Genomic DNA, 20,176 nt, shown 5'->3' with positions numbered 1-20,176 from the left:
ATTATGTAGTAAAGTACGTAATCCATCATTTTACTGATCAACTACATGTACATGTACATGTATCCATTATCTAATTCATGCGTAATCTCCTGATCTAGAAATGCCCATGGCATTCTTTTACGTAACTGCCTTATGACTTCAGATTGTGTGGTATCCCATCATTTACTGCTCTACTTTTATCAATTTCATATGTATTCTACTAATCTCATGCACTCTGTTGTTAATGACATTAAGACTGTGCATCGTGCCATTGCTTACAAATCGATAAAGGCCGCATTCAATCACTCAATGGGATAATCAAATTGTAATGAAGATGAGGGGGGCCATCTTGAGGACTTTCACAATGCAAGGAGTTTAATTACTGATCGACGGTATTAGGGAGGGGCATCCCGCGGGTGAATTATTTATCTGCAAATTGCCTGTGACCTTCCTAAAACAAGTATGTAGAATCCTATAGTGTACATGTACATGTACGTGTATGTTGCATGTACTGCGCTCTGCTCCACATATGGAACAAGTGTATTGTTATTGTATTTTACATTAATTCTCGAAGGAGCCGTCCCAGCTTATTACAAAATTCAGAGAATACACAATTACATGTATTTGACGCAATGATAGTTTTTTATTTATGATTCATACACCATTATTAATTGCTTTTATAATGGGATCAACGCATAAATCATATCACATGAATAGATCAAGAAGAAGCATTCCCTTATCCTTTTTAATTCATGCTCTTCACTCCTTTATTGTATGGGATTATTTCAAGATAAACTACTTGCTGAGTTGCCAATATCGAAATATTCATGTTTTAATTCTTAAATAGCATTGAAGATTAAAACAGAAACTACATGTATTCGAACCTAACTGACCATGGAGGTAAAAAGGACCTCCATGAACTGACTTTACTGAACTGAAAGTGAATGTGCGTGTAGACATTTCAAGTACTCAATACCAGGGCCCCCGTCTTACAAAGAGTTACGATGGATCCAATCAATCGTAACTCTATGGAAATCCATCAGGGTCATAATTTTTACGACAGGAAATTTGCAAAATGTCTTTGGTAAACAAAGGAGAACACACCAAATTGTCAAGAAATCAATGAATTAATGGATATATACATTCATATCTATAATTTTTTTGAACAAACATGCATTTTGATACTTTGCTGGCTTTCCATAGTTGTGATTGATCGGATCATTCCCAAGTCTTTGTATAAAAGACAGGCCCAAGAAAGATAGTTGACAGCTATAGCAGTGGCAAATGGGTTAATATTCAATTGCATGATGTTTGAAAGATTAAATCTATTGAAAGCTTGTGCCTGGTGGTATAGTAGTTTCACCTCAGAATCCTTCATCAAGCGGGGCATGATAGATCAGAAATCGACAAACCCCTCTGGGTCTGTAACGATGACATTTAAAGTACAGCAGATCACACAAGAGAATGGGTTCTTAAAGGGCCCTGGAACATTGAGCTTTAATAGTGATGGGTAGTACTAAAGACTGAAGTTCACAGTTGTTGATTGGGTATGATTAATCGTAATAATCAGCGTACGATCAATTGGTAGTTGGTACAATCAAACTTTTTCAAAAATATCTGAGAAGCAAGGTTGTACTGACCAAGGCCCCCATTGCATAAAAGTTACCATTACGGTAACTTTGCCATCCAATGGTAACTATCATGGAATCCTCATTTTTGATTGGCTGTTGAACATCGTTTTATGCAACGGGGGCACGGGGCCCTATACAGTACTTCATGGAATTATGGGGTCATTTCTAAAGTGAACCTATACATACCAAAATATCCATGCTTAATTCTTAACACAAACGGTTCAACCACAAAGCATTAGAACTAAACCGATTTCAAATGAACTGAAACTGAATGTACATGTAGGGGAGATCGGGGTTAGTTGGAATGTGGGGTAAGTTGAAACATTGTAATTCTCTTTAATGCCTTTAAATAAATTTATGCAATACTGCCCTCAATTTATTGCTATTATCAACATCCATCCACCATATTACAGACAACACATGTGCAACAAGCCTGGTGAAGTTGGAAAGGAATTTTTTTTTTTTCCACCTTCTGAGTAATTTTTTTCTCTTTCAGAAATTTTTTATTCTCTCAGAGAAGTTTATAGATCAAGTTGGCCTGTTTGGGGGTATAACGGACACAGGGCGGGACACTTGTATCAAACTACAAAATAAGGTTATTATGCCATGGTGAAGTCCCTTTTTTGTGAGCACTGTAAGCTTATAAATGTCAAATGGGCCTCTGCCCTCTGGGGTTAGTTGGAACATGGACCTATCACAGGTCCATGGTTGGAACAAAATTGAAGGAACATGTTCCAACTTACCCCAAACATCATTATGAATAAAAACATTGGATATGAGAAAAAAATGTATACAGTATTTAACACTCTTCTGAACATGCATTGTAGGCCTACATGTAGGCATTTCCAGTACTGAAGACTACATTTCAATAACTTGAACAAACAATTATAGCAATACTTCTAGAATATCTCATGATGTATGAAAGATTAAATCCATTCAAAGATGGATTAAAGATTAAACGATTAAAGATTGTGCTCCCAAATTTTGCGCCTTGTACTAGGATCCCCTCTGAATCCTTCATCAAGCAGGGCATGATACATGTAGATCAGAAATCGACAAACCCCTCCGGGTCTTCAATGATGACATTTAAAGTGCAGCAGATCATGAAAGTGAGTACATGTAGATTCAACATTTAAAGGCACTCAGAACACAGCATGAAACATTTTATAACGCTTTTTTAATAGCACTTTTTTAGTTGATCTGGTTTATTTCCAATTCGTCTAAATGCCAATTCGTCCAATTACCAACTCATCTACTATCATCTGGTCTACCATCAGTTTGTCCACTATCCACAAGGTCTAACTGCCAATGCCTCCGCTCACCATTTCATCTAATAACCAGTTGGTCCAATAGCCATTTAGTCCATTTGGTCTAATTGGACCAAGTGTTAATTGTGCAAAATGAATGAAAATGAAATGGACATTAGACGGTCTAGACCAACTGGTTATGAGACAAAATGGTCATAGATGAAATGGTGATTCGACGAAGTGATGATTGGACCAAATGGTTGTTAAATGAAATGTTTATAGACAGAATGGCATTAGACTAAATGAAAGTAGATCATGTGGTGGGTGGACGAGTTGGCAGTAGACGAATCGGACGTTTACCGTTGATCGTGGTGCGGACTTCTAAAGTTGATTGTATTGATTATATTGTATGATCAAACAAGAAAATCTACCCCAAGATTCATTACGATAAAACTTTTCAAAGAAATCTGAGAAGTAGGTCCTACTGATCAGTGTACTCGAAAGGATGACATCATCTCTAGCATCAGCGTAATCATCTTCATCATCACAATTATCATCTTTATCAATTCATCATTGTCATTATATCATCATCATCATCATTAATCATCATCATCATCATCATCATCAATCAACAACATTATAATTATCATCAACATCATCATGACCCTTATCATTATCATCATAATCATTCATCCTCACCATAAAAAACCTCATCACCATCATCATCATCATCAATCAACATTATAATCATCATGACCCTCATCATTTTAATTCATCATCATCACCATAAGAAACCTCATCATCATCATAAGCCTCATCATCATCATCATCACCACTACCACCACCATCATCATCATCATTGTCAATATATCCCTGATGGACAGATACCCATGGGTAGAAATTGAAGTAGTATCTTTCAGGCCTAATATTGGTATGTTTTCATGTATCTTTAGTTGTGCTAAATGCCATGAAAACATGAAAAACCCAAGTGTAATTCATGTACACATATTTAAAATGACAAAGGCCACTTCCTTAATTATCACAAAAATCAAGTAATCAACATAATTTGTTTATGGTTTATCAATTTTTTTTTTTTAATGAGTCTATGAAAGCAATCCTGTTTCTTGCTTCTCCATGTATCTTTAAGACATTTATGTATTAAATACATTATTATAGTGACTTGATAGTTGTTGGTACTTGGAAGCAAAAATTGATATGTAAGCAACCATGTCAAGTATGTGCCATGTACATGTACATGTATCCACACAGGAATCCTGCTATATTATAGCACTACATGTATGTCAAATACATACATGTACATGTAGATGGTACCTTTTATTAAACTTTTCTGCATTCCCCAAATCTGTTTTCTCTGGGGAAAATGTGAGAAAAGGTATGTCATGAAAAGCTACCTGCAGGAAAGATGCGGCTCGGATATTTTACAGGGTGCTGAACAGAGATTACTGACATAGCAACACCATATTACATATATGTCTTCCTCCCATCCCCTCATCTTCTAAATGTACCTCATCCTATGGATGGAACATGCGCAGCCTTTTTATATGGAGATGGATTGATGAAGTACCGATGGGGGGGGGGGGGGCACTCAAATTATTTTTTTGTGCCTCACGAAACTCTGAAATGGGGGACGACAAGGGTAAAGTACAGGGTCTTTGGAACTAAATATATACCGGCGGTGTGAAAAACAGGGTCTACGGAATGGGATCGCGGCACTGTACGGTGCACGCTAGCGCTGTGCATGCGCTAGCCATGCACGGAGCGGCTACTAGTTATATGGAGGGAGTTGGGAAGCCGTACATGTACGTGCATCTCTCGCATGCGGTGCTCGCGCTTGACAGTTTTTGGCAGGGCTGGGGAACTGAGATGTCTCGTAGCGGGGGTCTTGCGCGCAGAGCTGGGCGGCTTCTGAACTGACATTTTGTCATTCGGACTATCTAGAGAACTGAAAATTAGGTCTGAAAAAAGGGGGTCATCAAAGCGGCACGTCCCTGTACCACCAATATATGTGAGTGCTCCCCCCCCCCCCCGCCGGGCCCCAGGGATGAAGTTCCCCATCTCCTTCCCTTGGTTTGGCACAATGTATACTGTAGGCCTGTATTGTATTGTATTGTGCAGGGTTAAATAAGCCAGTTCACGGTTAGCTCATGATCAACTTTTCTCAAATGACCTTTGTGATTTTTCATTAGGATAAGCACTATCATTTTCAAATGTAGATGTTGCGTAAGCTTTACCGGTAGAGTATTCAAATTCTAAGAACAAAAGGCATTGTATAGACCAGGTGACTAGAATAGTACATCAGGGATAAAGTTTGGAAATCTGTTTTATTGTCTGCCTTTGGCACATTTGACTATTGTTTAGGCTACTGTCAAATACCAGTGATTATGAAGGCCCTATTTATTACTCTTCAGCTTGGACGTGATAAATATTTTGAAAGGAATACATGTACATGAATAATCATCAAATCACAAATGCCTATGTCAGTGAATTTGAAAGCCACCTTCATGGTTTATCTCAAATGACCTTTTTCTGCTCATGCGCAGTTTACAACCGTGAACAGGCTTCTATTACTAGAAGGTACGTGATGTAATTGCCTGAGCACAAAATATACATACTGTAGAGTATGTAGGCATTCATGTACTTGGATGTACTCATGAGAATGATGCTGTGATAAAAGCCAGCACACAGGTTGTAAATAATGAGTCACTGGTAGTGATGGCTAGCCTCCTGTCACTTCCTTCTCAAAACCTCAATAGGAAGTACATTAAGTCCCCAAAAACTTAGTCTTAACCCTCAGGACCTTTTTCTCAGAATATGTCGGCTCTCTTGTAGTTGAATGATGCAATAAAATATGGGGGAAAGGGAGATTGGAGAAATTCAAAATTGATATTCTGTAAAAGTCACATAAAAAAATCTACATGTATGCTTATATTAAAACCATTGGGGTTTCAAAGACACTCATCGATATTCACTGACATAGCACCAGAGCAACAGGGATGATACAATTGACTTTTCTGTCTGGGCCAGAGGTCTACCCTTTTTCACGCACTTCATAATATATTAGATTTTCAATTAAACGTACAGTACATGTACATGATGTAAATAATGAGTAAGGGGGGGAGGGCTATGGGAGCCTCTATATTATGTTTTCACTGCTTACAGAATCACATTTATTGCATATGTACTTTATACATGTAGAGGGGAGGGAGGGGGGGGCAAGTAAAAGAATTTTCAGTGATTTGAAAGTAACAAAATAATATAAAGACCTACATAATAATGTTTTTATGAACCTGCCAAATATGATGAATTAATTCACTAAACAATGTACATACACTGACATATACATGTACATGTACATGTATATATGTAGCAACAATACTCCATGTGACCATGTCACCCCCCCCCCCAAAAAAAAAAAAAAAGAGAATCATCATCATGTATTTGGCAAGAAGTATGTTGCAGGCACCCCAAATATGTAGGCTCATAATCTTGAAACCCCCCCCCAAAAAAAAAAAAAAAATAAATAAATAAATAAATAAAATAAAATAAAATATAATAATTAAAAAAAATATATAATTGTTTAAAAAATCCACAAATAACTGACACCAACAAAATATAAATTAGAAAATCAGACAGGTGTATATTATGTTCCCACGGAATAAATCTTTTAGAAATGCATGTGAAACATATTAAAGTATGTTTGATCATTGTCATTTAATTTCACCCTTCTCTATCTGTTCCCATTTCAACCCACCCTATATCATTACGGGAGTCATTGTATGATTGTAGGAGTCTGCTCACACAAGACTACACTATCAAACATGACAGACAGATCAAAACCATTGCGAGAAGCACATACATCTATGCACTATGCAATACTACACAAATTCAGCCGCCACTGGCAAATGCCAAGGCGGAGAGCCCAGCGAACAACGCTGTAATGTGCATTACATGTACAGTAGATTTCAAATGAGCTACATGTAGATCATCATTGCTTTCAGTGTCTTTTAATATGGAGTTCCAGCCAAAAGGGCATGGGGGTCACAATTGACATGATAAATACATGTATTTTGTTTTAATCATTGGGCACCTTTCAGTAGATTGCTAATATTGATGAAATTGCTCCTTGATTGTACAGCAGTAACAGTATATGTGATGCACTGCGAGCTATTTTACAATTTATGCATTTCAGATTATTTTTTTAGACAAGCATTTAGTTGTTATTTCTTTATTTATTTTCTTGTTTTATCTCCACATACCCGTGCCCTCTATCCTACATGTACAATGAAATGCTACTGACGAGAATGCTTAAAAATCAGAGTTAAAGCACAAAATGACAAGGCCCTCCTGGTCAAAACATCTATAAAATTCTAATAATGTTATTTCCACATAATCCTGTCATCTGTTCATAGAAGTAGTACAATGCAATGCAAAATACAGATCTACATGTATTGTATGATTTATGTTCAATAGTCTAGCAACCTCTATTGTACAACGCCTACATGTACTAAGCTTGTTGTACGCGAGCAAATGGGAGGCTGAATGTCAAACATTCGTACCGTTGCACTGCGTTGCACACACGACGTACCATCCAAAATGTACCGTCCAAAATGTACCGTTGCACAGCTTTAGGAGGTGACGTCACAATACGATTCAATTCATTGCGCTCGGTAAAAATGCAGGTGCAATACACGTATAGCCTGCTGGCTGAATGCGCAATGCTGCCCGAGCGAGGTGTTCGCTTGTGGGATTTTGCTTTTCGCTTTCCATATTTTTGCTCCCTTTTCATAGATTACTGCAGAAAAAACTCATTTGTTTTTTCATAAATTCGCTAAACTCTGAGGCGTTGTACAACACAAATAGCGAATATTCTTATTCGTGCAATGGTGCAAGATTTCGCATTCGGTGAAAGAAAGAAGCACTCTATTCAACTCGGCTAACGCCTCGTTGAATAGAGCATCTTTCTTTCACCTCATGCGAAATCTCGCACCATCGCACTCATGCCTATTCGCTATTTGTATAATAATGCAATGTCAAAAATAAATGTCATAACCAATGAAATAGAAATCCATGTAAAAATCAATATCAATTATAAAGCCTACATGTACATGTACTGTACATACTGTAGGTGGTCTCTTCATACAATATATCTTTCCATATAGAAAGATATTGTAATTGTATTCTTTTTCATTCATTCATTCATTCATTCATTCATTCATTCATTCATTCATACATTCATTCATTCATTCATTCATTTCATTCATTTTATTCATTCATTCATTCATTCATTCATTTATTCATTCATTTATTCATTCATTCATTCATACATTCATTCATACATTTATTCGTTCATTCATTCACTCATTCATTCATTCATTCATTCATTCATATATATTCATACATTCATTCATTCATTCATACATTCATTCATTCTTCATTCATTCATGCATTCATTCATTCATTCATTCATTTTATTCATTCATTCATTTATTCATTCATTCTTATATTCATTTCTTTCTTTATTTATTCACTTAAAAGGACAGGGGCCCCTTAACAAAGTGGTCTCCCAAGGGGCCCTGTGACAATGTACACAGCAAATCATTACATTTTTTAAGCACTTAAAGTTAAACATAAATAAACTCCTACTGATTACACGTACATGTATGATTCCAAATGCTGCAAAGATTCAAACCTCAGAACATTTACTGGTATTATTAGAGGCTCTGGAGTTGCCGCATTTTGTACCCTCAGATCTTTGAGTGAGATACTTCACATCCAGATGTCCTCTGCCTACGCATAACACCCACAATAAACAGAGCCCTACATGTACATGTATATGTACACAAAGCTAATACCAATACCTGATGTGACCCCAAAACCACCAATAAGCCGCCAGGTAAGGTCTGTAAATAGCCAAAATAGTTAATTGGTCTTCAAAAACCAAAAATTATGAAAATAGAAAATATCTGAAAGAGCAATTCTTCTTCTTCATACCGTGAAAATTTGAAGTCATGAAGTTGAATAAAAGAAAAGATACAAGAGTTTCTTAGACACTACTTTCACTGAGATTCCACAGTATGCACATCTCATGCTTGAGTGAACCCCAGACTTCAAACCTTATTTTCTCCTTATTTTTTATTAAAGCTCTTGCTTTATTTCCTCTGCATTCAAACAAGTACATGTACTTGTAATGGTTATTGTTGGTCAATTTTAACATATTACATATTATTTCAAAGCCTAGGAAGTGAACTTTCAAGCTCAGTGAAAATCTCAATATTCATTTTGGTCGACTTATTGTTGGTTTGGGGGTGGCAGGTCACAAATGATTGTGTGGTGCATTTTTTTACAATTGATCATACTGTACACAGTAATCAATGCAATCAATCGTAAAAATCAGGACCATGAACTTAATTTTACTGGGCCCTGGGGGCCCTTTCATAAAGCTGTTCATAACTTAAGAGTGACTTTAAGACAACTGGTGATCCTTTCTAGTGGTAAAATGGTATACACCAAAATGTTCATTGGCGATGGTTTAGCGTTAAGAAAAGGATCACCAGTCGTTCTTAAATTCACTCTTAACTTTATACAAACAGCTTTATGAAACCTCCCCCTGGTCCCCGTTTCACAAATAACAAGTTATGTGTGTACAAGCATTTGACTGAATGTAAACTTTACAATCATCACAACTCTTAAAAGTTTCTGCAATGGGCCCCAGATTGATAAAATGGTTTAAATTGTATTTCCAATTGGTCTATTCATACGTCCAATTGCCGTCTTCTATCATTTAGTTTTAATACCATCAATTCATTTAATATCCACATGGTCTAATTGCCAATTCGTCCACTCACCATTTCGTCTAATAACAAGTTGGTCCAATAGCCATTTAGTCCATATACCATTTGGTCTAATTGGACTATAAAGTGTTAATTGTGCAAAATGAATGATAATTAAATGGACATTACACCAACTGGTTATGAGACGAAATGGTCATAGACAAAATGGTGATTAGACAAAGTGATGATTGTCAGATTGGACCAAATGGTTATTGGACCAAATGATTGTTAAACGAAATGTTGGACGGAATGGCATTAGACTATGAAAGTAGACCATGTGGTGAGTGGACGAGTTGGCAATTTACCGACGAAAATGGTACACGCATACTGTATGTAAATTAGTTTGGCCATCAAATTAAAGGAGAATGAAACCCTTGAAACCAGCTGAATCCATATCAAAGAGAAAAATCAAAGAAACATATTGTTGAAAGTTTGAGGAAGATTGAATGAATAATAAGAAAGTTATGAGCATTCGAATATTGAGATCACTAGTGCCATGTAGATCCTCCCAACGGCAATGCGACCAAGATCTGTGATATCACACACGTACAACTCCCTCATTACTTTAGTACTTATTTCACTTATATTCTCACTTTTATAGAGTCTATCACAAGGTGAGGTGTTCTCTTTATGAGATGACAAGTACAGAGGTTTCACAACATTATATCATTGATGAATCGTTTGTCATATGATTAGAATGAGCAAAAAGAGATGTTTTGGGGTATATTTTCAGTGTCCAAATGGGAGAGTTGTACGTGTGTGACATCACAGATCTTGGTCGCATTGCCAATGGGAGGATCTCCATAGCATTAGTGATCTCGACATTCAAATGCTCATAACTCTTTTATTGCTAGTCCTATTTTTCTCAAAGTTTTGTTGATCTTATTCTTTGATTTTTCTGCTTTCACAAAAGCTAACTTGCTCCAAGAGTTTCATTCTCCTTTAAGTACTCTACATGGCAAGATTTTCTATTGCCTGTCTTTTTATCCCTAACTGACTGTGAAAAATTACAGGCCATAATTTGCTACATTGAATCAGAGTTTTACACTGGACCAGATGGGAAATTCAAGAACTCTGTTATAAGTCTTCCAGGCTTTGGGGGCTTGGGGCATTTGGGGGCAATTTTACCGAGCCCCCGTGCAATTTTTAAAATAATTTTAATATGTCATGTGTGGTCTCTGTAAAGTACATGTTCACCTACAAGTACTATTTACCATTGCCTCAATAAATTTGTAATTTCCTCTCTAGGAGAAAAATAAAATACATATTCATAAGACCCATCTGCAAGCTAGACGATAATATGATCTAGAACGTTTTGAAATGACTTACGGTAGTTTTGTGAGATAATTAGCAGGCACAAGCCCCTCCCGGCCGCGGAGCCTCGCTCTTAACCAACCTGTACCAGCACCATCTTGCTCAGGACCCTGCATTATAAAAAGGAAGAGAAAAAAATTACGATAGATTGAAATTCTCGCTCAGACAGATGAACATTAAATAATGAACAATAATAATATCAATATGAATAATAAAGGATGGGGGGTCGGGTGTCCGGACACTTTATATTTTTGAAGCCTTCTTTTTTTGTCTTTGGATTACTCTAAAAATATGAATTCAATAGTTGTAATCATCTTCTATTTTGTTCTCTATAATATTTCCTAACATTTTGTGCTAAAAATTGATGAAACGTCGCTTGTATATTTTCCCAAATGAGTTTCTAAAATTGATCGTCCGGCCACACAACAACTGGGTATAATAAAACTCAGATCAGATTATGAGAATACTTTAATACATACATGTATGATTTGCTTGTTATATTTTGCTTTTTATTATTGCACAGGTACATAGAATTGGATTTTCTTGTATTCTGTAGCTTCAACTGTTGTCAAAGTGATGCTATTTTACTTGCATGCAAATTTGCAAAATATACAAAAATGTTATAATTATTATCATTATATTTACAATGTATCATCATTTCTATTAAGTGAATATGATAGCTTTAAATATTTCTGTTTCACACTGAATATGTCATAACATGTATTTGATTTGCTGGTAGTGCTTTTTCCCTCTCTGTCATTGGTCTAATGTTTAGAAACTCTTCTACATAGTCATGAGTCAATTATTTCCCACTTACTAGGGGTAGCACCATTGCCTAATCCAGGTATCCCATTGTTGGGTTTGCTTTGTCATTGGATGTGCATCATTGCACTCCTTTTGATATGAGCTATTAAAGGAGAGAGTCCAGTGACTCATACAATACTACATGAAGCACTTGAACTAGGGCATTTCTAGCTTTAGAGGAAGGGGCCTTTGCAGAAGAAGTTTTGAATCCAAGATATAGTACTCCACAAGGTATTCCGTGTACTTATTTCATTACTGAAATGAATTTATGCTGAATGAAATGTTGGAATAATAATGAATTACTGTAGTACTGGCCGGTGAGTGGTCTTGAGAAAATAATATGATAATAATATTATAATAATAATATAAGTGTTTATCGACATGATAGTTTCGCATTACCATTACCATGTCAAATGCATTATCATCTGACTTTACAATGTGCTTACAAGAATAATGATTAAAAGATATTATGTAGTGTGCACTAGATTTACAGTGTACTTTTGCATTTATTAGCCACTTGAATTATGCTGCACTTAAAACAAAATAGGACTGAAATAAATGAATAAATCCTGCTTATTAAATTTTGTTGCTTTGTATGGTTTGTGTATATTCGGTCATTTCCATACAGAAGCTGTGTTTGCTGACGACGCCTATTAATGGAGCAAGAAGAATCTCAGCCCTGGTGTCCGAATGTCCATGTTGTTCTGTTGTCATCAACGCGAACACTTTAAAATGGTTTTATAGTCCCGTTTCTTTTACTTAGTTGGTAATGTCGGCAATAGAAACTGATCCCTAGCAAGATAGGGTAGGGGGATAACGGTATGCAGAGCTGCCAAGTTGTATTTTGCATTTTCAGTATTCTTATCCCCCAAAATCAGTATTTTTACCATGTGAGATAAATATTTTGTATTTTCCCCCAAAAAAGTGTATTTCATAATAAAATGCTTGGCGCACTCGCCCATCACGGCGCTCAAGCTGCATGCAAGCTAAAATGTGCACTGCTCTTGCAGATGAAAAAAAAAAAAACATTGAAACTTGTGTATATCTCACCCTGGTTTTTACAAAATGATTGGAGAAAAAAACAAGTTACCTGAAATTACATTGATGTAATAACCATATTTGTGTACGTTTTATGAATTAGAGACATATAGAGATGATTTTTCTCAATATTTTTTTTTTTTTTTTAATACAAAAAACATATTTTTTAAAGAAAAAACGTACTGCCCTATTTTGGTTGCAAAAACGTACTAAATACGGAAAAATCGTACTACTTGGCAGCTCTGGGTATGTGCTCCACAGCCCCATGCACCACATCCAAATTCAAAGGGGGGGTAGGGGCAAAAATGAAAGCTAATATAGAGAGGGAACAGCAAAATTTAATAATCAAATTCATGCACAGCCAAAGTAGCAACATTGGTGTCAACGAATTGTAAGGATTAACACTACCTTAGTACAATATCCCATTGTGTTAAAAGGTGAAAGGGGGCACAAATTTCTTTAAAACCCCAAATTCTGTTATTCTGTTATCTGTAGGGGACTACATATTAGACTTATAATTTCAGTATATGAATGAAATTATGAAATAAATATCAACAGGCTGGCTGAAAACTTGATGAATATTTACACTACAGCCCAGGTTAAAGAATGATCATAGTACGCATTATTTTTAACAGGATATGGAAAAGAATCGTTTTGGTCATTCCAGCATTACCCGGTACTGATCTTTTCATCAATATTGATTGTAGGTTAATTGTAGATAATGGATGCCAAGGCATCTACAATTGATCAAGATGCACATTTGTCAAGTATTCTACATGTACATCTTTTGTCAAAATAAAGAATAACAAATTAAGAGCAATTAACACAAGTAAACTACAAAATTTGAAAATAATTTCAGGCCTAGAATGGCCTAGAGATGGGGCGGAGGGGCACTCAAAACTGTAGTACACAGATGTGACATGGGTATCCATAACAATAACTACAGGTCTACAGTACAAGTAAATACTACTTTGGCCTGTATTCTGAAGTCGGGTTTAACTTCGACCATGTAGGCTACATGTACAGTAGTCTAACTCTGAGCTATAAGTATGGGAAGCCAAATGAGTTTGAATTTCATTTCCATTGTATGCTGTGCTTTTTTCCTAATTCTTTAATGATGAAGAAGACAACTACTACTTATCCTTGCAAGAGAGCTAAGAATGATTCGAGAGTCGAATGAGCTGATTCATCGAACCTTGAATGTTAGAGATTTATTTCAAAATTGGCTATCCATAGTAGACTAAGAGTTAAAATTAAAAAATTAACAAAACCCTTTTCGTATAAATTATAACAAATATACAATGAACATATTTCTACATGTTTCCTTTGGCTGGTAAACATTTCTTCTTCTTTTTTTTTCCATTTAGAATATGTGGGCCTTTTTTACTAACATACACGTGTCACTCAAGGACTTGTTAATCAGCAAAAATTATCTTTTGGCATATTTTTACTGTATCACCTCTTTGTAGCAATTACAAGTGTGTCCCCCCCCCCCCCCCTGTTAAATGCCAGGAATAACATAACAAATTCGATAATTTGATAGCTCCCCCATCCTGCCACTCCTAGACCTAGTCTTTATTTAGTAATTTAATCGTTTCTTCTCTTTTCACATAGCAGGGTAAATTAACAACACAAAAAGTTACAAGTCACTAGTATAAATCATGACATGCTATTACATTTACAGTACCACAACAATGATGACATTTTCATTTTCATATTTGATTTTGAGTAGGGCCTAGCTGTTCTCATCTGTACCTTCACAAATAATGTGTCCCCTTGATTAAATTCCAATTCATCTGGCTCTTTGGGTTTGAAAGCATAAACTGCCTTGCATTCCACCATTGTTAGGTTCTAAACTACAGAAATCTTCAATGCGAAACAGAAATTTCTGTCCTTGTTTAGTTGTTGTCTCCGCCAGCCTTCTCACAAGCGCGCAGCTGAGCCAGTGATCATCATTCGCTTTCGGCACACAAAATCACTCGATAAAGACGTCCACAGCTCACGGCAATTCTACCCGATTTCAACCGCAGCAGCCAGCTGTGATATTCGTTTGATATTCAAGACCAGCCTAAATACTCAGCTAGTAAATCTCTTTCTCAGAAGAAAAGAATGGTACATAATAGCACTAACACGAAACTTCAATTCCGTCGGTTTATATCCACGAATATTTCCACTTAAAAGTCCTCTTTCCAGCAGAAACAATGCTGGATCTCTGGAAGCAAATTGCAAAGTTAGGGTGCTTGTTGAGGTGGTGGTTGTAAAACATCGATAATGGAGTCACTAATAGTCTTTCACAAAGGCGTATACGTGCTTCTTGAATCAGAGCCCCTTTTGCAATATGTTTGGCTTACAGTATCAGGTTATTTTATTGTATACCTGATTCATTATTTATTAGATAAATATATGAAATAAAAATGCGAATCGTGCAACGTAATAAATGAATGCTCATGGTATTTCAAATTACAAATGGTTGAGTATGCCGTGGAGGATTTAGGGCGTTCATTTTGAGGAGGGGGGCGGGGGTGTTTAAAATCACCTTTATTAGATAGGCCTAAATGATTCTAGTTAATAGGCAAATCTTTGATCGGACCATAACAGAACAAAGTGGATTTGAAAGAAAGTCTGAATCACGTATACATATATTCTGATCAGAATATATAGCATTATGGTCTCAAAGAAGTTCAGAGTATTGTTGTATGACATCCGTATAAAGCCTACCCAGTGGCGTACCGTGGGTCACGGCATTGGGGGGGCACCAGAATTTTTTTTAGTCACTAAGTGAGCGCGCGAAGCCAGTTGCCAGATAAACTGACCTAATACAGACATTTTAAGGACAGTGCCATTAAACGGATATGTATTTCACTGATCGCATAATGCGAGCGCGAAGCGCGAGCTGAATTTTTTTTATATTCAGACCTAAAAAGGGATATTATAAGCAATTTTTTGTAATCATGATACATATCTATCTCGCTAAACAAACAATGCGAGCGCGAAGCGCGAGCTGAAATTTTTGTATACATTGACCCCAAACAGGGACATTTTGAGGACTACATTTTAGGAATCCATTAAGAGCATACATATCTCACCATAGTCATCTAATGCGAGTGCCAAGCGCTTGCTGATTTTGTTACAATTATATACATCTAAACAGATGAAACACTTTTAGTCATTGTAATCATGATTATCACACGCATCACACTAATAAAATATTGCGAGCGCGAAGCGCGAGCTGAAAAATATAGGAAATTCAGATCTGAAGTGGACATTTTAAGGCTTGTTTGTAGGAATTCACGAAGACCATGCGTATTTTATTAACCAAATGATGCGAGCGCGAAGCGCGAGCTGAAATTTTTGTATATATTGACCACAAACAGGGATATTTTAAGGACTCCTTTTTTTAAGGAATCCATTAAGAGTACACAAATCTCACCATAGTCATCTAATGCGAGTGCCAAGCGCATACTGATTTTTTAGAATTACATCTAAACACATGAAGCACTTTTTGCAGTCATTGTAATCATAGTTATCATACGCATTTTACTAATCAATTAATGCGAGCGCAAAGCGCGAGCTGAAAAATATAGGAAATTCAGACCTGAAGAGGACATTTTAAGGCTTGTTTGTAGGAATTAACAAAGACCATGCGTATTTCACCAACAAAATGATGCAAGTGCGAATCGCAAGCTGAAAATTTTTGATATTCAGATAAAAAAAAAGGGACACATTTTAAGGACTGATTTTAGGAATTCATGAAGAGCATACATATCTCATCAATCCACTAATGCGAACATAAGCACGGGCAGGAAATGTTTTATATTAAGACCTTTATATGGGACAATCACTTTAAATAGTCATGAAAAAGAAGCATATGTCACTTCATAAAACAATAATTCGAAGTGCGAGGAAATCTATTTGGTGTATATTGACTTGAAAACGGGAGGTTTTAGTACAATAGGATTATATATCTCGTTAAACAGACAATGCGAGCACCAGGAACAATGAAGACTTAGGCCCTTAGCAAATTGCGTTTCATAAAGTTATGACATTTTTGAAATGTAATATTACATAACATAATTATTATATAACATTATGATGAACAATAATTTCTTCTTTCCCGTTACGTTTCTCTCCCTCTCTCTCTCTTCTCCTTTTCCCCGTTTTTTTTTTTTTTTTTTTTTTTTGCCAGCCGATTGGGGGGGGGGGCACGTGCCCCCCATGCCCCCCCCGTAGTTACGCCACTGAGCCTACCTATAATGTTAGTAGCAGAATAACATCTTTGATGATCTTTGGCTGATTACAAAACAGTATTCATTTGAAAAAATTGAATAAAATAATCATTGAGGAAAAATTATTTTGTTTCTTTATTTTTGCTTTTTCATCGTCTCCGTTTTGTTGTTTGTTTTGTTTTTATTTTTTTATTGGAACTTGAGTAAAAAAAGAAAACGGAGAGAGGTGGACGGATGGGGGAGGGGAGGGGTAGTATGAAGATCGATCGAGTAACGGTCGGGGTGAGGGTCCAATGACCGGCCTAATAATTAGGCCAATACAAAGAGCATAATGTTAGTTTTTTGGCAGGTGAAAGGGTAACGGAAGGTAAAAGGTTTTTTGAGACTATAATATTAAAAGACCCGAGAATTTATATAGTCTTGAGTCATACACGGAGGCTCACTCGACTCCCCTGTCCCTTTCCATCAGTGGTTAATGAGATATAAATCCTGGTATGTAGCTTACAGAAAAGATTTGCTACAACTTTGCAGGTGGTTTTGTTGTTCATCAATCACAAAGTAGTAAGAGAATTGTAGTTAGCATATAGATGGCGCTATAACAAATTACATATGTTTATGCTTGGCATGCAACTCAGGCGAGTGTTACAATACGATTTAAAAGTTGAAGTATATAGCAGCAGATCGATGCAGAAGTAGAAATGTAGACGTAGAAGTGGGCGTAGAAGTACAGGCCTAGATCATAGAAGTGGGTGTAGAAGTAGAAGTAAAGCACAGTATTTTTAAAGTAGAAGTAGATAACAAAGAGAAGTCGAAGCAGAAGACGTACAATGGCAGACACACGTGTAGAAGTAGATGGATATGTAAAAGTAGAATTATATAAAGAAGTAAAAGTAGAAGAATAGCAGTATAGATCTAGAAGTAGAGTAGAAGTGTAGAAAGAAGTAGAAGTAGAAGAAATATATAGAAGTAAAAGAAGAACTATAGAAGTAGAAGTGTAGATCTAGAAGTAGAAGTGTAGAAAGAAGTAGAAGTAGAAGAAATTTATAAAAGTTATAAAAGAAGAACTAAAGAAGTACAAGCAACAGTATTGAGAAGGTAGAAGTAGACATAACAGAAGTAGAATTGGAATTAAAAGTATAAGTAATAGAAATACATGCAGAAGAAGAAGATGAACAAGTAAAAGTAGAAGTAGATATACAAGTAAATGTAGAAGTAGATGTAGATTTAGAAGTAGATGTAGATGCAGAAGTAGGTGTAGAAGTAGATGTAGAAGTAGATGTAGGAGTAGATATAGAAGTAGATGTAGAAGTAGATGTAGATGCAGAAGTAGATGTAGAAGTATAGAACTAGAAGTCGATGTAGAAGAAAATAGATGTAAATGTAGGAGTAGGTATATAATGTAGAAGTAGATGTAGAAGTAAATGTAGAATTCGATATAAGAGGTGTATAACTAGAAGTAGATGTAGAAGAAAATATTACAAGTTAAGAATGTATAGAAGTAGATGTAGATGTAGAAGAAAATAGTATAGAAGTAGATGTAGAAGTGTAGAAGTAGATGTAGAAGTAAATGTAGAAGTAGGAGTAGATGGAGAAGTTTATGTAGAAGTAGATGTAGATGTAGAAGTATATGTAGAATTCGATATAAGAGGTGTATAACTAGAAGAAGATGTAGAAGAAAATAGTAGTACAAGACAGTTTAGAATGTATAGAAGTAGATGTACATGTAGAAGAAAATAGTATAGAAGTAGATGTAAATGTAGATGTAGAAGTAGAAGTAGAAGTAGATGTAGAAGTAGAAGAGAAGTAGATGTAGATGTCAGGGGCGGCGATCCTGGGGCCGGGGGCACGGTTTTTTAGCAATGAAAAGGTGCTCTTTTTAGGCAAGAAAAATGCCCCCTCACGAACGTGTACTGTACCCCTTTTTACCCTATTTAGGTGTTACCAAGTGCACTTTCTCGTATATAAGTGGCATTTTTTCTCCAAAAAATACCCCCTCACGGACGTATTCTGTGACCTTTTCACCTGAGAAGGACCCATTTTATGGGTTAGCAAGTGCCATATTTCGTATCAGTGCCAAATTTTACTCCCAAAATCCCCTCACGAACGTCTCGTATCAGTGCCCCTCACTAACATGTCTTGTGCCCCTTTCACATGAGAAGGATCAGTTTTATGCCGTTAGCAAGTGCCCCTTTGCCTTCTTATACTGGGCGCCCTTTTTCGCATCAGCGCCCCTTTTTACCTAAGAAAAGTGCCCCAAGAACGTTTTCTGTGCCCTTTTCACCTGAGAAGGATATGTTATGTGTTAACGAGTGCCCATTTGCCTTCTCATAGGTGCCTGTTCTTCATATCAGATAAGTTGTCCTGAAAAAAAAACCCACTCTTTTCGTGCCCGATGAGCGCCCGGTTTCTTTATTTAGTGTCGTTCTGCAAGTGCATAATTAATTAAAAAGCTTGTAAAAATAATCATATTTGCCTTAAGTTTCATGAGTCATGTGAGTGGGGTACATAAGTCATTTTTTTGTTTTAAGATCATGGCCGTACGCAGCGGGGGGGGGGGGGGGGGGGGTTGACCCGCACCGAAAGTTCGAAAACTCATATTATTTTAAAGCAGATTTTCCCAAAATTCACCAAAAGTATGCATAAAGTACATTTTCACTTAACAAAATGCAAAAGCACCTCAATGATAAGCTTGGTCGCTTCGTTCCCTCGCTTTCGATTTTTTTCCAAGAGTTTATGCGTGCTGCCCCTCCCCTGCCAAAAATCTTCTTCATACGGCCATGTTTACGATAGTTCCCTTTTCGAAAGAAAATGTGCCCTTTTTCCTGTGCCCTCCCCCCAATTTCAATTTCGATCCGCCGCCCCCCCCCCCTGCCTGTAGAAGAAGATGTATAGAAGAAAATGTAGATGTATAGATGTAGAAGTGGATGTAGAAGTAGATGTAGAAGTAGTTGTAAATATAGGCCTAGAAGTAGATGTAGATACATAATTAAATGTAAAAATAGACGTTGACGTGGAAGTAAAGTAGAAGTGCATGTACATGTATAGGCTTAGATGTAGAAGAAGTAAAAAGGAGATAGAATTATAAG

This window comes from Lytechinus pictus, chromosome 10 (genome assembly GCF_037042905.1).
Source record: "Lytechinus pictus isolate F3 Inbred chromosome 10, Lp3.0, whole genome shotgun sequence".
In the NCBI taxonomy this organism is placed as follows: Eukaryota; Metazoa; Echinodermata; class Echinoidea; order Temnopleuroida; family Toxopneustidae; genus Lytechinus; species Lytechinus pictus.
Note: the sequence above shows the minus strand (reverse complement) of the source record.